The sequence below is a fragment of the Hemitrygon akajei genome, chromosome 27 (assembly GCF_048418815.1).
Source record: "Hemitrygon akajei chromosome 27, sHemAka1.3, whole genome shotgun sequence".
Taxonomy (NCBI): domain Eukaryota; kingdom Metazoa; phylum Chordata; class Chondrichthyes; order Myliobatiformes; family Dasyatidae; genus Hemitrygon; species Hemitrygon akajei.
The window spans coordinates 23,921,014-23,937,503 of NC_133150.1; the positions used below are offsets into that span (position 1 = coordinate 23,921,014).

General features: G+C 40.6%; 1 pseudogene; it reads right to left on the reverse strand.

Annotated features, from left to right (window-relative positions):
- Window positions 1-1,947: 1,947 nt before the first annotated feature.
- On the reverse strand, window positions 1,948-14,083 carry LOC140717021 (NADH dehydrogenase [ubiquinone] 1 subunit C2-like; annotated as a pseudogene).
- Window positions 14,084-16,490: the final 2,407 nt, after the last annotated feature.

The window sequence follows — 16,490 nt, forward strand, 5'->3', positions numbered from 1 at the left end:
TCGCTTTATGACATTTCGGCTTACAAACGGTTTCATAGGTATGCTCTACTTTTGGTTAGCGGGGGAAACCTGTACAAATAAATAAATATGATGTGTACATTGTCAGTCTTTTTCCCCAAAGTGGAAATATATTGAAAAAGTGGCTAGAGGGCATAGATATAGTGTAAAAGAATTTCTGAACATTCCATCAGTGAAATTTTCAAACGATTTGCAAAAAAATTTACAAATGAGGAATCAAAAATTATCTCCTCAAATATTTCCTCTCATGATCTCTGAATACCAGCCAGAGAAGAGAACCTGAAGACAACTTTCTTCTTCAAAGTTGGCTGAAGCCAATTGTAGATTCATTACCCACAACAAATGCAGAGCATGCATCCAAGGGGTAAAGAACTGAACAGGGGATGGGGGCATTGAGAAAATTCCAAATGACAAATTTGCAGAATCAAATCATTAAGATTAGCCGTGTTTATCACATGTACATCAAAACATATAGTAAGAGTGGGCTCCCTCACCTCTGCCCCTCTGACCCTCAACACAGGTGCCCCTCAGGGCTGTGTCCTAATCCTCCTCCTTTACTCTCTGCATACCCATGAATGTGTCACCACCCACAGCTCCAATCTGCTAATTAAATTTGCTGATGATACTACATCGATTGGCCTAATCTCAAATAATAATGAGGCAGCCTACAGAGAAGAAGTCATCATTTTGAAGCAGTGGTGTCAAGAAAACATCCTTTTCCTCAATGCTGGAAAAGCAAAGGAGTTGGTTGTGGACTATAGGAGGAATGGTGACAGGCTAACCCCTATTGACATCAATAGATCTGGGGTTGAGAGGGTGAACAGCTTTAAATTCCTTGGTATACACATCACCGAGGATCTCATGTGGTCTGTATGTACTGGCTGTGTGGTGAAAAAAGCACAACAGCGCCTCTTTCACCTCAGATGGTTGAAGAAGTTTGGTATGGGTCCCCAAATCCTAAGGGCTTTCTACAGGGGAACAACTGAAAGCACCCTGACTGGCTGCATCATTGCCTGGTATGGGAACTGTACTTCCCTCAATCACAGGAATCTGCAGAGAGTGGCGCGGACAGCATAGTGTATCTGTAGATGTGAACATCCCACTATTCAGGACATTTATGGAGACATGTGTGTAAAAAGGCCTGAAGGATCATTGGGGACCCAAGTCACCCAAACCACAAACTGTTCCAGCTGTTACCATCCAGGAAACGGTACTGCAACATAAAAGCCAGGACCAACAGGCTCCGGGAAAGCTTCTTCTACCAGGCCATCAGACTGATTACTTCACGCTGATACAATTGCATTTCTATGCTATAAGGATGTAAGTAATAAAGTAAATTTAATTCAATTTAATGTTGCTTACATCAAATCAGTGAGCGTTGTGCTAGGGGCAGCCCGCAAGTGTTGCCATGCTTCCAGAGCCAGCACAGCATGCCCAACACTTACAAAACGGAACCATGCATCTTGGGAACGTGGAAGGAAATGGAGCACAGAGAAGAAATGCACGCAGTCACAGATGATAACGTACAAACCCCTTACAGACAGCGGTGGGAATCGAGCCCCGATTGGTAATTGTTGGCACCATAAAGCAATTATGCTTGCCACCTAAATTATTACCAAAGACTTATAGATAAAAGCTATTATTAATGCTTTTTGAGATAGTGATTTAGATGCATATCATATTTTTTACTGAGTTAAGTATTGTATGTAATTAGTTTTGCTACAACAAGTGTATGGGACATTGGAAAAAAAGTTGAATTTCCCCATGGGGATGAATAAAGTATCTATCTATCTATCTATCTATCTATCTATCTATCTAGATAGTAGATGAGACTGTTCTGTGTGCAAAAAAGAAAACAATCTTCCAAAATTCTCTCACTTCACTTCAGGAACATTCCTTTATTAGAAAATTGTATATTTCACAGGCTCATTAAGAAATGTTGAGAAAGAAACCAGGTGCAGAATCCCAGAGAAGATTGCAGTAAAAATGTTTGGGAATCTTAGTAGGATAGGGCACTTCCATTAAATTCCATTACCCAGCAGCATTTAGCATTCCAGCAAAATCTGGACAATTGTATATTTTAATACAAAACTGCAGATGATAACTCAAGCACAAATTGTCTTTACAACAATAAAGAGCAGTAAAGCTTGTTATAAAAGTTGAACAGTTTATATGATAAAAATTAATCATAATCTTTTCATAAGATATATTAAAATCTCACTCTTGGAACTTCATGGTGATTGTCTTTAATTCTGACTTGCAAGTTGAAAATGAGAATTCTTTACAATTTCAACATGATGACTGCTGAAGCTAATTATTGTTTTAGTTGACGTGCTTATTTTCTGAAAGCTAATTCTTCCAACAATTTCAGTGTTGAATTTAATAGAAATTTAAATTTACAAAATTGTCTGACTTTTATTATCTCCAAATAACTGTTCTCTAGGGATCACTTACATGTTCTTTTTCTGTCATAACTAAGATGGTATAGGGGACAGTGACTGTAATTAGACAGGTATCACATTTTCTAATCCCCATTGACCTTTCTCCTGACAGGCAGTGAGCAAAGTAGCATGCAGGTGCAAATTATTGTTCTATCAACTGACATCTCAATGTCATATTATTTTCTTATTCTTTTTCAGTCCAGAAAGGTTACAAATGAAAAATCTGACCCATGTACATTAATAACGTAATAATTAAATTAGGAGCTGAGTATTGTAAATGTTTCCCATGTAAATCTATGAGATATGAGGTCTTCATCATTATAACATATTGCCCCTTCAGGTGTCTAATTGTTTTGTGTGTTATATGCAGTGCAAGGGTACCTCTGCGGCATATGATTGTTCTGATTAATTTTGTAGCAGGACCTGTTAATTGCAGAATGATTCACTTATACTGAGACCCGTACTCAATGCTTTCAATGAGAGGGTCAGCAACTTTACACTCATCGGTGTTATTATTTCGGAGGACCTGTCCTAGGCAATTGCACATATGAGTTTGCGAAGTTTTGGCATGACATCTGAAACTTCGACAGTTTTTTAAAAATAGTTTCATATAATTTATTACACAGCAATTTACAATGAAATGGACCATGAGCTCAGAGCACATAAATGGCTTGAGTACGAACGGTCAACATGGCCAATCAGGTAAGTATTACAATTGGTAAATTCAGCGAATTGGATGGAAATCCTCCAGAATCTCAGCAAATGTCTTTTTTTATTTTTCAGGAAAGTCAGTTGGATGGCGCTGAATATAGTCCATCATTTCTTGATCCTTTTTGGCAGTCTTGTAGTTTTTTATCTTTCTAAGATGATAGCCAATAAACCAACCAACAGTTAAATAGAGAAGCTGTCGGTGGGATCTGAAGGCCGGCTTCCGGTTGAGGCCGTTCTGAATTTTTATAGATGTGCAGTGGGGAGTATATTGACTGACTTCATCATAGCCTGTTATGGACTCATCAATGCCCTTGAATGGAAAACCCTGCGAAAAGCAATGGATACAGCTCAGTCCTGTTATGGTTATTATTCTATAGATTTATTAAGTATGCTCACAAAAAAAATTAATCTCGGGTGACATATATGTACTTTGTTAATAAATTTACTTTGAACTTTGATCTTTGAATGTCTTAGAATCAGCTTCTTCCCCTCCACCATGAAATTTCGGAATGGTCCATGAACACTATCTCACTGCCCCTCTTCTGCACTATTTATTTATTTTAGTAACTTTTAGTAATTTGCACTAACAACAAATTTCACAACATATGTCAGCAATAATAAACCTGAATCTGATTATAGGACTTTATTTCTGAATGTCAAATTGGAATTGGAGACCACCATCATTCTCTCATCTTGTAGCAAACATTGAAAACTGTAGCTGTTATTAAAAGAAAACATATGTGATATTAAAATAAAGCATATGCTTGTGCCATGTCAAATTTATTATTAGTAAGTTGTTGCTGTGAGACAATTACCACAAAATATCATTTTCAGGGTGAGAAGTTGCCGACGTTTTGTGCTGTGGTTTACTGGAATGTTGAACAGATTGACTTTTTTAAAAACTACAGCGAAGATTGCTGTGTTTTTAAGTGGAATGTTGCACTCTACAGGAGCTGTTTAACTTGTATGTGTTGCCAAGACCTTGGGTTCAAGTCCTTGACTGGTGTTCCAGCTGATCTTTTCTGAGATGGCAATTGAAGAAAAACATTTGATCTGCTCGGAAGGGCATAGAAATTCATCTGGGATTCTTGGTTCACAATCCATGAACATGTTCAAATGGAAAGTCAGCTGATAAAACTATGTTTATGATATTCAATGTTTTGGAACAGCCTTACTTGCTAATATTCCCATTGTAGCCTGGGTTAGTTTGTAATCTGGGTTAATGACATACGGTGTGAACAATCATCATCAAGAGAGGATGGGAGAAGAATGAAGAGACAAAAATGATACTTAAGCATTGCTTGTTATCCTACTTTTTATTCTGTAAGTTCACATCAAGTACATCAACTTTTGCAAAGGAAGGAAACCGAAGAAATAGCTCAGGATTCCATTCTGTACCTGCTTATCTATCAACTCCCAGCACTAATAAAACACTTGAGTACTTCCACAAATGTACCATGGAGAGCATTCTGACAGGCTGCATTTCCACCTAGTATAGGGGAGCTTCTGTTCACCTGTTAAGATGGCACTAGCACACAATGCTCTCTTGGTTGACATCTTCAGATAGCTAATGAAAAAATATTTTTTACTCCTTTTACGTCTGATTTTCACCTTGAATGTGTTTCTGGGATTGTTAGAGCCTGTGATTTACAGGTTGGTGACTGTTTGAGTGATCCAGCACTTCGCTGTTTCCAAGAGAATTCCAGGAAGGAAGTGTGTGCCTCGATGTGAAGAAATTTCAAGACGGGGGCACAAGCTGACATGCAACTCCATTTCACCATTGAAACCAGCCATTAGTCACTGATTAAAGCATTGAGGCAAATGCAAAAGGCAAGTGAGACTTCCAGTGCCTTTCGATCACTGCTAGAGAAGGATTCTGTGAGCAGCCTATCACTGTGTGGCTTGCTGTGGCATGTGGGTAGGCTCTCTGCCTCATGTGGTGTCCTTCTCTTTCAATGACTGTCAATTATAGCATAGGATGGTATCATGGTTCTACGTTATGGGTTTATGGACTGTGAACTTTTTCAGACTTGTGGCTTTTATATTCTGTGTTCTTCTATTCCTTTTGCATTTTGTTGTGTGAAGAGTGGGTGTTTGGGGGTTGATGTTCTGTTGTGTTCTGTTTGTTTTTTGTGCGGAGGAAGGGTTGTTTATTGGGGAGTCGATGTCCCTGTTCTGTTTTGTATGGGGAGAGGGGGTTTTTGGGGAGTTGGTGATTGGGATGCCATTCTTTTTTGTACGGGGGGTGGTGGATTCGATGTTGCTTTCTGAATGACTGCCTTTTATGTTCTTTCGTGCCTATCTGGAGAATACAAATTTCAGAGTTGTATATGGATGGATACATGCTTTGATAATAAATGAACCTTTGAACCTTTGCTGCACAAGATCGAAGTAAGTTGCAGAAACCTGTAAAATTAGTCAGTTTCACCATGGGTACTAGCCTCCACAGTATCCAAGACATCTTCATGGAGAAGTGCGTTAGGAAGGCAGCGTCCATTATTAAGGACCCCCCACCACCACCCAGGACATGCCCTCTTCTTATTGTTACCATGGAGAAGGAGGTACAGAAGCCTAAAGGCACACGCTCAGTGATTCAGGGATAGCTTCTTCCCCTCTGCCATCCAATTTCTAAATGGATGTTGAACCCACGAACACCACCTCACTTTTTAATTACTTCTCTTTTTGCACATTTTCATTTTAACTATTTAATATACATATGTATATAGTAATTGATTTATTAAATTCTTGAATTCTTTTTTTTTGCATGACTTTATTTTAACTTAATAGACATATAAAAACTTAATGAAATTCAGTTTTTTCTCTATATTTATTATCATGTATTCCATTGTATTGCGCTGTAAAGTTAACAAACAGTGTAAACCTGATTCTGATTCTAATTCTCTCATTCATCTAAGGAAAATTTACTGGTTTACACTGGGTTTCACATTGTTCCCAAATTGAATGGTTTGCTGAATAATTTCCGAGGGCAATCAAAAGTCAAGCTGCAGGACTGGAGCCGTGTGTACCAGACAGATAACGAGACCAGATTTCTATTACCCAAGGCTGTTCATGAACCAGAGGAAGGTCTTTACAATATTTGGTAGTTTTGTGCTCACTGTTACAGACTCTCAAGTGGGACTATCGCTTTGAAGCTGTGTCTCTTGGCAGTTAATCCTGGCCTGTGGATAATAATCCAGTAACTTTTTCATTGTGTAAATCTACCCGCAGTCTCTGAGGATCACTACTTTGTTGTGGTGGAGAGGCTTGTGAGTTCCTGTGATCCTGGGAGCGATGCCATGTGGAGTTTATCCATCTGGTGCTTAGCTCTTTGTAGGATCACCCATGGTGGTAAGATCAAGGGGGAGGTTCCAGGGAAACAGCAACCCAACCAAGACCTCAATGGCAGAGGTGGCAGAAGATAAATGACACATCACCATAGCAGTGAAGTCGGAAGAAGGCTGCAGCAGTGAAGGGGCCCCAATGGCCTTGCATCCCATGCCACTGGATCCTGACCCTGGCCTGTCATGTACCATGTTGTGGCTGCCTGCGCGTAAGCCTCCCCAGGTGAAACAAAGTCATGCACAGGCGTTCTCCATTAAGTGAGTCCTCCCTAATACCCCAGATTAATCCTATAAAAGAACATCATATTAAACTGGAGTGATTGCACTTCTACTACTCATCTTATAATTTGATGATAACCTAGAGATCATTATACAGTTAATCATAATTGTAGAGTCTCATAGCTTGCCGCAGGTCACTATCGTACGTATTTTAAGCTTCTTTAGGAATGCTGGCAGTTAGAGGTAAGTATTCTTTAATAAGAAGATAGGATCTCAGTATAGCACTTTGTATCAGTTGTACAAAGGACACAATACTAGGAAATAGCAATACTAGACACTTCTATGAAACAAAAGTAACCCTTAGGTTCGGTTGGTGGCTTTAGTCGAGGGGAAGACAGTCTCCGTCCCCGCCAAACTTGTGAAATTTCATTTGTGTGGATGCTATGTGATGTTTACCCCTGTTACAAATCAGTACCACAGAATAACAAACGGTATACAATTTGCAATTAGCAATTTAGCTTTATAATTCTTAATTTGACTAGAGAGTTAGTAAAGACAAACCAAAGGAGCCCATTTTAATGAAACAGATTAACATGCACTTTGGAGCTTATGGTTTTCAGGTCGATTAGTTCCCCATCGATTTCCCCCGGGCATCGTCGACTCCCAGCCCCATTCCACGTTCACTCCGCCCTGCAGTCTTCGACCTCTCCATTCTAGTATCTTCTCTCTCCATCTTCCACCGAACAAAAGCCCACGAATCCCTTGTTCTTGGGCACACAAGAAAGGAAAACACTCCCCTCATTGGACAGCACGCATTCCAAAGCCCCTGTTATCTCAAGTCATAACCCAAACATTGCAGCTACAGAGGAACCATTACATTAGCAGTGAAACTTTTCCCAGGGCTTTACACAAAGGAAATGCAAATAGTGTTTACCCTTCTGCATGCTACAGAATGAATACCAAGTTTATCCTTTTTGAATAAAAATACCTTCCAAGAAAAGAACACAAAATGTTAAGCATTGTACTGGTATTAACCTGAAGATAATCTGCTTGGCAAACATTTTTAACAAGCTTTTAAGGTACTGTACTGAGTAGGTGAACCGAGTTTTCTTAAGACCATAAGAAATAGTAGCAGAATTAGGCCATTTGGCCCATCGAGTCTGCCCCACCATTCCTTCATGGCTGATATATTATTCCTCTCAAGCTATTATTGCATAGGAAAGGGGAATGCAGATTTTGACCCTTTTTAAAATTCAGATTTGATCTTGAATTCTTTTGTTCATCATCATGATGAACAAAAATGTCTAAGTATTAGTGCTTAAATATTAAAGCAATTTCGGCAAGATGGCGGTATGTCTCTAGGTCCAATAAATGATGCAAATCTTTGCCTTAAATGTTTTTCTTCTGAACACAAGACCCTGTTAGAGATTGGTTCATTATGAGACATAAGGTGGGGGAGCGAAGTAGCCTCGGTTGTGCAGACCAGGCTATCATTCAGCTGCAACGCTGGCTATAGCCACCCAGAGGAGGAGTCGTCTGAGGTGGGGTGGGAAAGAACAGCGGTGTGGTGGGTGCACTGGGATCAGTGCAAGGTTGGGGCTGGCCCCCGTAGTTTGGCTCTCCCTTGAAGCTGCTCTCCATTTTCACTCCTTGAAAGACAAGCTGGATTGCTTTCTTCTGCAGCTGGCCCGACGTGAGATGAGGAGCTGCTACATGCTTGTCTTGCAGAAACATGGCTCCAGGGCAATATCCCAATGCACTATCAATCTTCAGGCTATGCCACTCATTGAGCTTCTATTATTTTGTAAATGTATGTGCTATTGAAACTTTATGTGCTAGGTGTTGTTGTGTGTGACTACATGAACTGTGTTCTGCATTTTAACCCTGGAGGAACACTATTTTGTTAGGCTGTATACATGTGATTGGTTGAATGACAGTTCAATTTTCTTGCTGGCATTTACAGGAAAACAAAGAAATACCACAGAGTTTATGAAAAACTATAAATACCAAAGACTGACAAAAAATCAATGTGGAAAAAAAGGACAAATCATGCAAGTAATAAAAAAAGTTGACCAATAAACTGAGAACATTACTTGTGAGGTGAAAGCTTCATTTTCTAAGAAATATATTGTCAGTACTATCGATTTTCAGTGTTCACAGAAATGTGTAACATTCACTGCAAATTGTGGGAATCACTACTCACTGATTAATACGCAAGAGAAAGATTTGGGCTCTCACTGAGAAAGTAGAGCTTCTTCTTCTAAGTAGAAACTTAGACAAAATGTGTAAAACATGTCATGTACCATCCACTCATTGGCCTCTGCCATGTATTTCCTTCCCTATCAGTAGCAAAACCTATAGACCTTATACTGACTTCATGGCTCTGTCGTGGGCAAAGTACTGGAGAGTTTAACATCGGTAGCTGAGCGAAGGGCGCTGAGTAGGTTACGGTCAATTATGGATAACTCTGAACATCCTCTACATAGCACCATCCAGAGACAGAGAAGCAGTTTCAGCGACAGGTTACTATCGATGCAATGCTCCTCAGACAGGATGAAGAGGTCAATACTCCCCAATGCCATTAGGCTTTACAATTCTACCGCCAGGACTTAAGAACTTTTTAAAAGCTATTATTATTGCTTTTGAGATAGTGATCTAGATGCATATCATATTTTTTACTGAGTTAAGTATTGTATGTAATTAGTTTTGCTACAACAAGTGTATGGGACGTTGGAAAAAAAGTTGGAATTTCCCCATGGGGATGAATAAAGTATCTATCTATCTATCTATCTATCTATCTATCTATCTATCTATCTATCTATCTATCTATCTATTCACCTCAGAACCTGCATAGCAAGTCATCTTGACCATGAAGGATTGATTGCATAAGGACAAAATTTCACAGCAAATATTTAATCTTATTTTTTGTAAGATTTTCACCCCTTTGAGTTTGCTGAATGCTCATTATATACGCATTGTGGTGCAAGTTCTGATACTGTGAAATTTTGCTGCATCTCAAGAGACATCAACATTTTGGCAAAACGTCTTTAGAAAAGGGGGAAGAAAGTTGATGCAGTTGAGAATCAATCTTTTGTAACCATTTTGAATGGGGACTGGAATACTATCTGAACAAATATAATCTCTGTATAAACATGTCTGTTAGTCTGGTGCTGTTTAACCAAGCTGTCAGGCTATCATTTGTGAAAAGCTGATACTCAAAGTTGTTGCTTCTTTGGAAGATCCTTTTCCCCTCAGATGCCCCCCTTGATATTGAGGGAGATAGACAGGAGATTCTGTGGCTGAAATAGGGACACCAGGATGATAGGTCTCCCAGGTGCCAGGGCCAAGGATTTAGCCGAGCAGCTGCAGAGAATTCTTGAGGGGGTGGGCACACAGCAAGGGATCACTTTACATGTTGGTAAAATAATTGATGCGGTGCTAGTGAATGAAAATAGGCAGCTAGGGAAGAAATTACGAAGCTGGACATTGCGGGTAGGATTTCTGGTTTCTCCTGGTGTCATGTGCTGGTGAGCTCATAAATAGAAGGATAGGCCAGATGAATTTGTGGCTGAGGAGCTGATGGATGGGGTTGGGTGACTGGTATAAGATTGTGTGTTGTAGTTGAAATAGAGAAGGATCAATATCTTTGCAGGGTAACTTGCTAGAGCTTCACAGGAGGGTTTAAAGTAGATTGGCAGGTTTGGGAGACTCAACAGGAGCAAATCATGGATAAAGCAGGAGCCAGTAAGAGTATGGTTAGTAACCAGAATAGGTAGGGAAAGGAATACTTAGTTAAAATCCATTTATTTAAATGCAAAAGGTTCAGTGGGTATGCCAAATAAACTCAGAGTGTGGATTGGGTCTGAGGACTGGGATATTGTAGCCATAACAGAAACATGACTGAGAGAAAGGCTTGAAATCCTAGAAGGCTTACTATTCTAGGATACAGATGCGATAGACATGACAGAGGTACAGGTAGGCAAGGAGGGGATGATACCTTTTACATAAGGGATGATGTAACAGCAGTACATAGAGATGAAATTCTAGGGAGAATCATGACGTAAAGCTATATAGGTCGACATTAGAAACGAGAAAGGGAGGGTTCTTTTGTGGGGCTATATTCTAGAAACAGGCCCCACCCCAATAGTCAGTAGGAGCATATGTGCAAGGAAATTGCTCATCACTGTAATAGCCATAGAATAGTAGGGTTGTATTAATGAGAGTGCTGAAAGCCTGAATTTGTGAAATGCGTCGAGGCAGTTTCCTGAGTCAATGTACTGAGGGCCTGAGTTGGGGGTCAGCAATACTGGGCTTGCTCTTAGGTAATGAGGCAAGGCAAGTAATCCCTTGATGACAATAAAAAGATTAGGAATCTACTTAAGTGGAAAATCAAAAGGGCAAAGTGGGTATGAGATAGATCTGGCAGGTCAGGTTAGGGAAAGTCCCAGATCAGAATTAAATTTATTATCATTGACATATAGGTACAATGTGAAATTTGTTCTTTTGTAGCAGCAGTACAGAGCAAGTCATATAAAATGACTATAAATTACAATAAGAAATATATAAAAATACATACGTAAATTGTGCAAAAAGAGAACAAAAATTCAAAATAGTGTTCAAGTTTCATGGGCCATTCACAAATCTGATGGTGGAAGGGCCGAAGCAGTTCCTAAAATGTTGAGTGTGAGAGCAATATTAAGAGTAAATGGTGGCTTGGGAGAGACTAGGTTTCCTTAAAGATCAACAGGGCAGCCTATGTCTTCAGCAAATATTTATCTTTGGTGATTACTGAGAATATCATGGTTGCTCAAGAGATAAGAGAAACAAATGGGGATGGTTTCGAGGATCAGACCTCCATTGGTTAGGGTCAACCATGGATGTTGTGTCCTAGCTGTCTAGATACACAAGCTAGGGCAATAGAATATGGAGAGCAAGCTGTTGCCCATGTAGCAAACACCCCTTCTCCACACATCTGATGAACCCAGACAGGAACGTCAGAGACCAATACATCTTGGCACTAGAAGTGTCGCAGGAGTTGCCAGTCAGCGTTGAATTAAACATAGGACTGCCTTAAAGATTCCAGCTCCCAAAGCCTTCCTCATGAGTGGGTATAGCTGCGAGATCAGAGTTTTTTTTCCTTCTCCTAGATGAGCTGCCAACCACGGCTGAAAAAATCCATCTGCCCAGAGCAACTGGTTTTAAGGCCTGCTTTGCCCCTTCTCCTGTCAGTAGAAACAATTCCACTGGGCTTAGTAGCTAAGCCACATGTGAAGGCCAAAAGATGGACTTCATTGTCACGCCATTGGGAGCATTTAATAGATAATGGAAACTTGTCCCCACTACCACTCCCAGCTATAATTACCTTAAAGAAGACATTCATATTATAAGGAAGGAGGAGATATTTGAAGCCTTACAGCACATTAAGGTGGTTAAATCCCTAAGATCTGACCAAGTGCATCATTGGACTCTAGAGAAGAAACAATGGAGGCCCTTTTAGAGACATTTGCTTTACCGTTAGCCACTGGTGAAGTTCCCAACGACCGGAAGTAACTAATGTTGTCCCATTGTTTAAGAACGGTAGCAAAGACAAGCAGGGACTACAGGTTAGTCATACTGACATCATTATTAGGGAAGTTGCTGTGGGGAATTCTGAGGGACAGGATCTACGAGCATTTGGATAGAAAGAGTCTGATTAGAAAGAGTCAGCATAGATTTATGTGTGAGAAGTCATGCTTGATGAATATTTCAGAGTAAAGGTAGTTGAAGGTACAGTATGACAGCAGTAGTCAGTGTTGAGACCTTTCTATTAGTAATTTATGTAAGTTATTTGGATGAAAGTGCATAATGCTTGCAGATGACATAAAATTAGAAGATGTTGTTGATAGCGAAGGAGGTTATTGCAGATCATGGGGAGGGGACGATGGCTGGATTACAGTTTGGGAAGCGGACTGAGGAGTAGCAAATGGACTTCAATACAGTTAATTCTGAGGTACGTGTTTGGAAGGTGAAACTGGTGTAGGACTTACATTTGTATGGTTGGGCACTAGGGAACGCAATGGAACAGAGGGATATTGGTGTGCAAGTGCATAGTTTAAAGGTAACATCACAGCTAGGCAAGGTGATGAGAAAAGTATTTAGCATGCTGGCCTTCATTAGTCAGGGCACTGAGTGTGGGAACTAGGACATTAGGTTGCATTTGTCTAAGTTATTGCTGAAGCTGCTCTTAGGGTACAATGTATAGTTCTGGTCACCTTGAAAGAAGATTTATGAGGATGTTACCAGGACAAGAGGACCTAAGTTATAGGGAAAGGTTGGCTAGGCTAAGGGTTTCTCCTTGGAACACAGGAGAATGAGGGGCAATCTTTTACTGATGTTTAAAATGATGTTTAAAAGACCTAGATAATGTGGATAGTTGCGGTCTTTTCCCCAGTGTGAGGGAGTCTAAAACTAGGAGGCATAAATTCAGGGAGAAAGGGTAAAGATTTGAAAGGGGACTGAAGGGCAATGTTAGCACACAGAGGATGGTGAGTCTATGGAATGAACTGCCAGTGGGTGTAGTTAAGGCAGGTACAATAATATCATTTAAGAGGCACTTGGATAGGTACATTGAAGGGATATGGTTTGAGTGCAGGAAATTGGGACTAGCTGGGTGAACTGAAGTGTCAAAGGTCCAGGACGGCCGTGAGGAATCGAAGCAGCCGGCCGGGCCGGGGAGAAGGGAATAAGCCAATGTTTAGCCATTGTTGGCAATTCGAACCCAGCTGAGGCGGAATCAAAGCAGAGCTCAGGACCCAGTTGGGTTTCTTTGTTTTGTGGCTGCCAGTAAGGAGACATCTCAAGCTTGCATAATGTATACATACTTTGATAACAAATGTACTTTGAACTTGTAACTGAACTTTGATACAGCATTATAACAGGTAGTACTGGTCAATGACTCCCTACCAGCCATTTACAACCAATTAACCTACTAACCCGTTCATCTTTGGATCCCTTCTATTACTGATACTGTTGCCGATGGGAATTCCAGGCTTAATATATTTCTTCCTTTCCTATGAGGAAGCATCTGCTTAATGCCTCTGCAAAGTAGTTTGCAATAATGTGTTGGAAATCAGGATGGAAACGATCTATTACTACAGTATATAAGCAGGAATTCAATAAACCAGCATACCTTAAACTCAATCATCCATTACATTTGCAATCAGCATACTTGGAAGTTCTGGCTCTTCATCTGCTTAGCGAACTACATTTGATGTCTGAAAAAAATCACATCTTGTACTGTGTGGAGCTCTTACAATTTGCATGATCCTCACTGCTTCACTGAAGTAAAATGATGCATTTTAAATCTGCTCTTCCTGGAACACATTACCTCCTCTGGAAAGACTGGTTTGGGACCTGTTCAAGTCCGCTGTATCTATGATTTAGTAAGTTGCTACTTAACAAGAGGCTACTGTGCAAGGAAAAGACTCGAGGGACTCTTCTTCCTGTTTTCTTGTGCTTGAAATCCTGTTAACTATATCCAGTGTAGCTGTATATAATAGATGTCAGTGTAGTCATATCCTCACGTCCTACAGATATTCCTGTTGTCTGACAAGGAGCGATAGATTTAGAATTGCTTTGAGTCTGCATGTCTCCAGCAGAATCAGTGATGCTAAAATGTAAACACATTTATAAATGGATTTATGAATAGGTTTAAACACAAAGGGGGAAAGCGGTTCAACACTGAATGCTGATTTTGCCTTTGTGTTGTATCATTCTTATGAAAGGCGAATATTATGTGTTTTCTCTACAGAGTAAACTAGACTTTATGTATGGTTGGCTGGTTGCATCTGTTATATTGCTGATGAAATTACCTAAACGTGCGGATTTCTTGAACTCACCGCCAGCGATCCCTAAGTTCTGCGATCTGTGTGCCTAGAGAATAAGCGCTGGTGATCCCCAAGATTGGTGAGTCCTGGGTTTGAAAGCCCAAAGTCATTCAGTTGGCAGACCCTGAGGCTGAGGGCCCACGATCGATGAGTCCTGGGTCAAAGCCCAGAGATCAGCAAGTTCAGAGATCAAAGCCCTTAGGTTGGCGAGTCCAGAGGTCAAAGCATGAGGTTGGGTGAGTCTGGATGTTGAAGCCCCTAGGTCAGAAATTCTGGGTGTCAGAAGTCCAATGTCTGCCATTCTGTTGCCATGGTCTGGGGGTCAGAGGCCTAGAGGCGGACTGTCCTGGGGTTAGAGGCCCATCTGTGTGTATGAGTGGGGTAGGGGAAAGGAGTTGTTTCTGCTGTTGCTGCTTGTTTTATGTTGATTGCTCTCTGTTTTGCTGAACATTGTTGGCATGCTATGATGGCACTGGAATTTGTGGTGACATTGCATGTTGTCGCCAGCACAAAGTTGAGTGTGTTAGTTGTTAATCCAAATGATGCATCTCAGTGTATGTTTCAATGTACATGTGATAAATAAAGGAATCTAATCTAATGATAGGATTGTTAGAGCATATTGTGTAGTTATGGTAGGTAGCAAATATTAATTTCAACAGCAAACAGTCTTCAAACCTGAATATGGATTGTAGATTAAGTTTAAAATGGAGCTTAGGACAATGTCGTTCTTGAAGCTGCATACTAGGGTTGATTGCAAAGCAAGAAACACTCATTGACCTGAGATGTCTGCATACGCATGAATGTAACTCGGAGACAACAGCAATTAGCATTCATTTTGGGTGTCTGGAGTGTTGGTGTGAAGATGGAAATCTTTGAAAATTATATATATTCAAAGGAAGCATTGTGGATACATTGTAACTATAGAATTCTCCTGCCGTTACCTTTGATCTTTAGCATATAAAAATGTCATGTAATATTGGATCTTTTTTCAAGTGTGTCTTCAGTATGATGCCTGCTTGTTTAAATGTGATGGCGCTACCTAAAATGTGGGACAGCTTGCTGCGAGATCAAAAGGAAAGAGATTCGACTAAAAACATTATTTACAACATCTTTTTAGAAGCAAATTGTGGTGAACTATCATTGCAAACGGTGATGAGGTAGGCAGAGGCGAGGTTGTTTCGGGGGTTGAGCTGTGGTGGGGCATCGTGGGATGCGAAGTGTTGCATCCAGGTTCATAGATGGAGTTCGTATTGCTGCCAGAGATGGAGTTGGCATTTTGGAGAGCAGTCGATGTGGAAGAGTTTTGATGTCCATCCACCTAACTCGGGTGCCAGTTTGAATTCCTCCAACTGCCGAGCCAATTTGGTGAGATCAAAAACTGATTTAGGTTGTGTGGCATAAGTATGTGATTAGGCTAGGACCTAGGTCATGAGTGAGGCAGTGCCTGGTGCTTGGACAATTTTAACGTTGGCCCAAATAGACCGGAAGCACGCGTGTTAGCAATGGAGGCAAGGGTCGGGCTGATTTCGCTCGCTCTCCTGTGAATGTTCATTCCTATCTCCGTGGCACTGAGGCTGTGAACTGATCTGGCTGTTGTGCGTTTTGGGCCCACTGATGTGATGAAGTGGGACCGAGGATGGGGCTTACTGTGGCTGCTCCGGGAGCGGAACTGGGGCTCAGTCTGGTTCAGAAAGCTGGTGGCTTTCTTCTGTTGTTTTCATGATGTGTGTTTCTGTTTCTCTGTGCAGTCATTTTTGGACTTTGTTTAAAATTTGGGATATTCAAGTTTTTTGCTTTGTGGCTGCCTGTAAGCAGACAAATTTCAAGGTCTATAATTTTTACATTCTTTGATAATAACTGTGCTTTGAATCTTTGAATATTCACCAGCTTCAGTG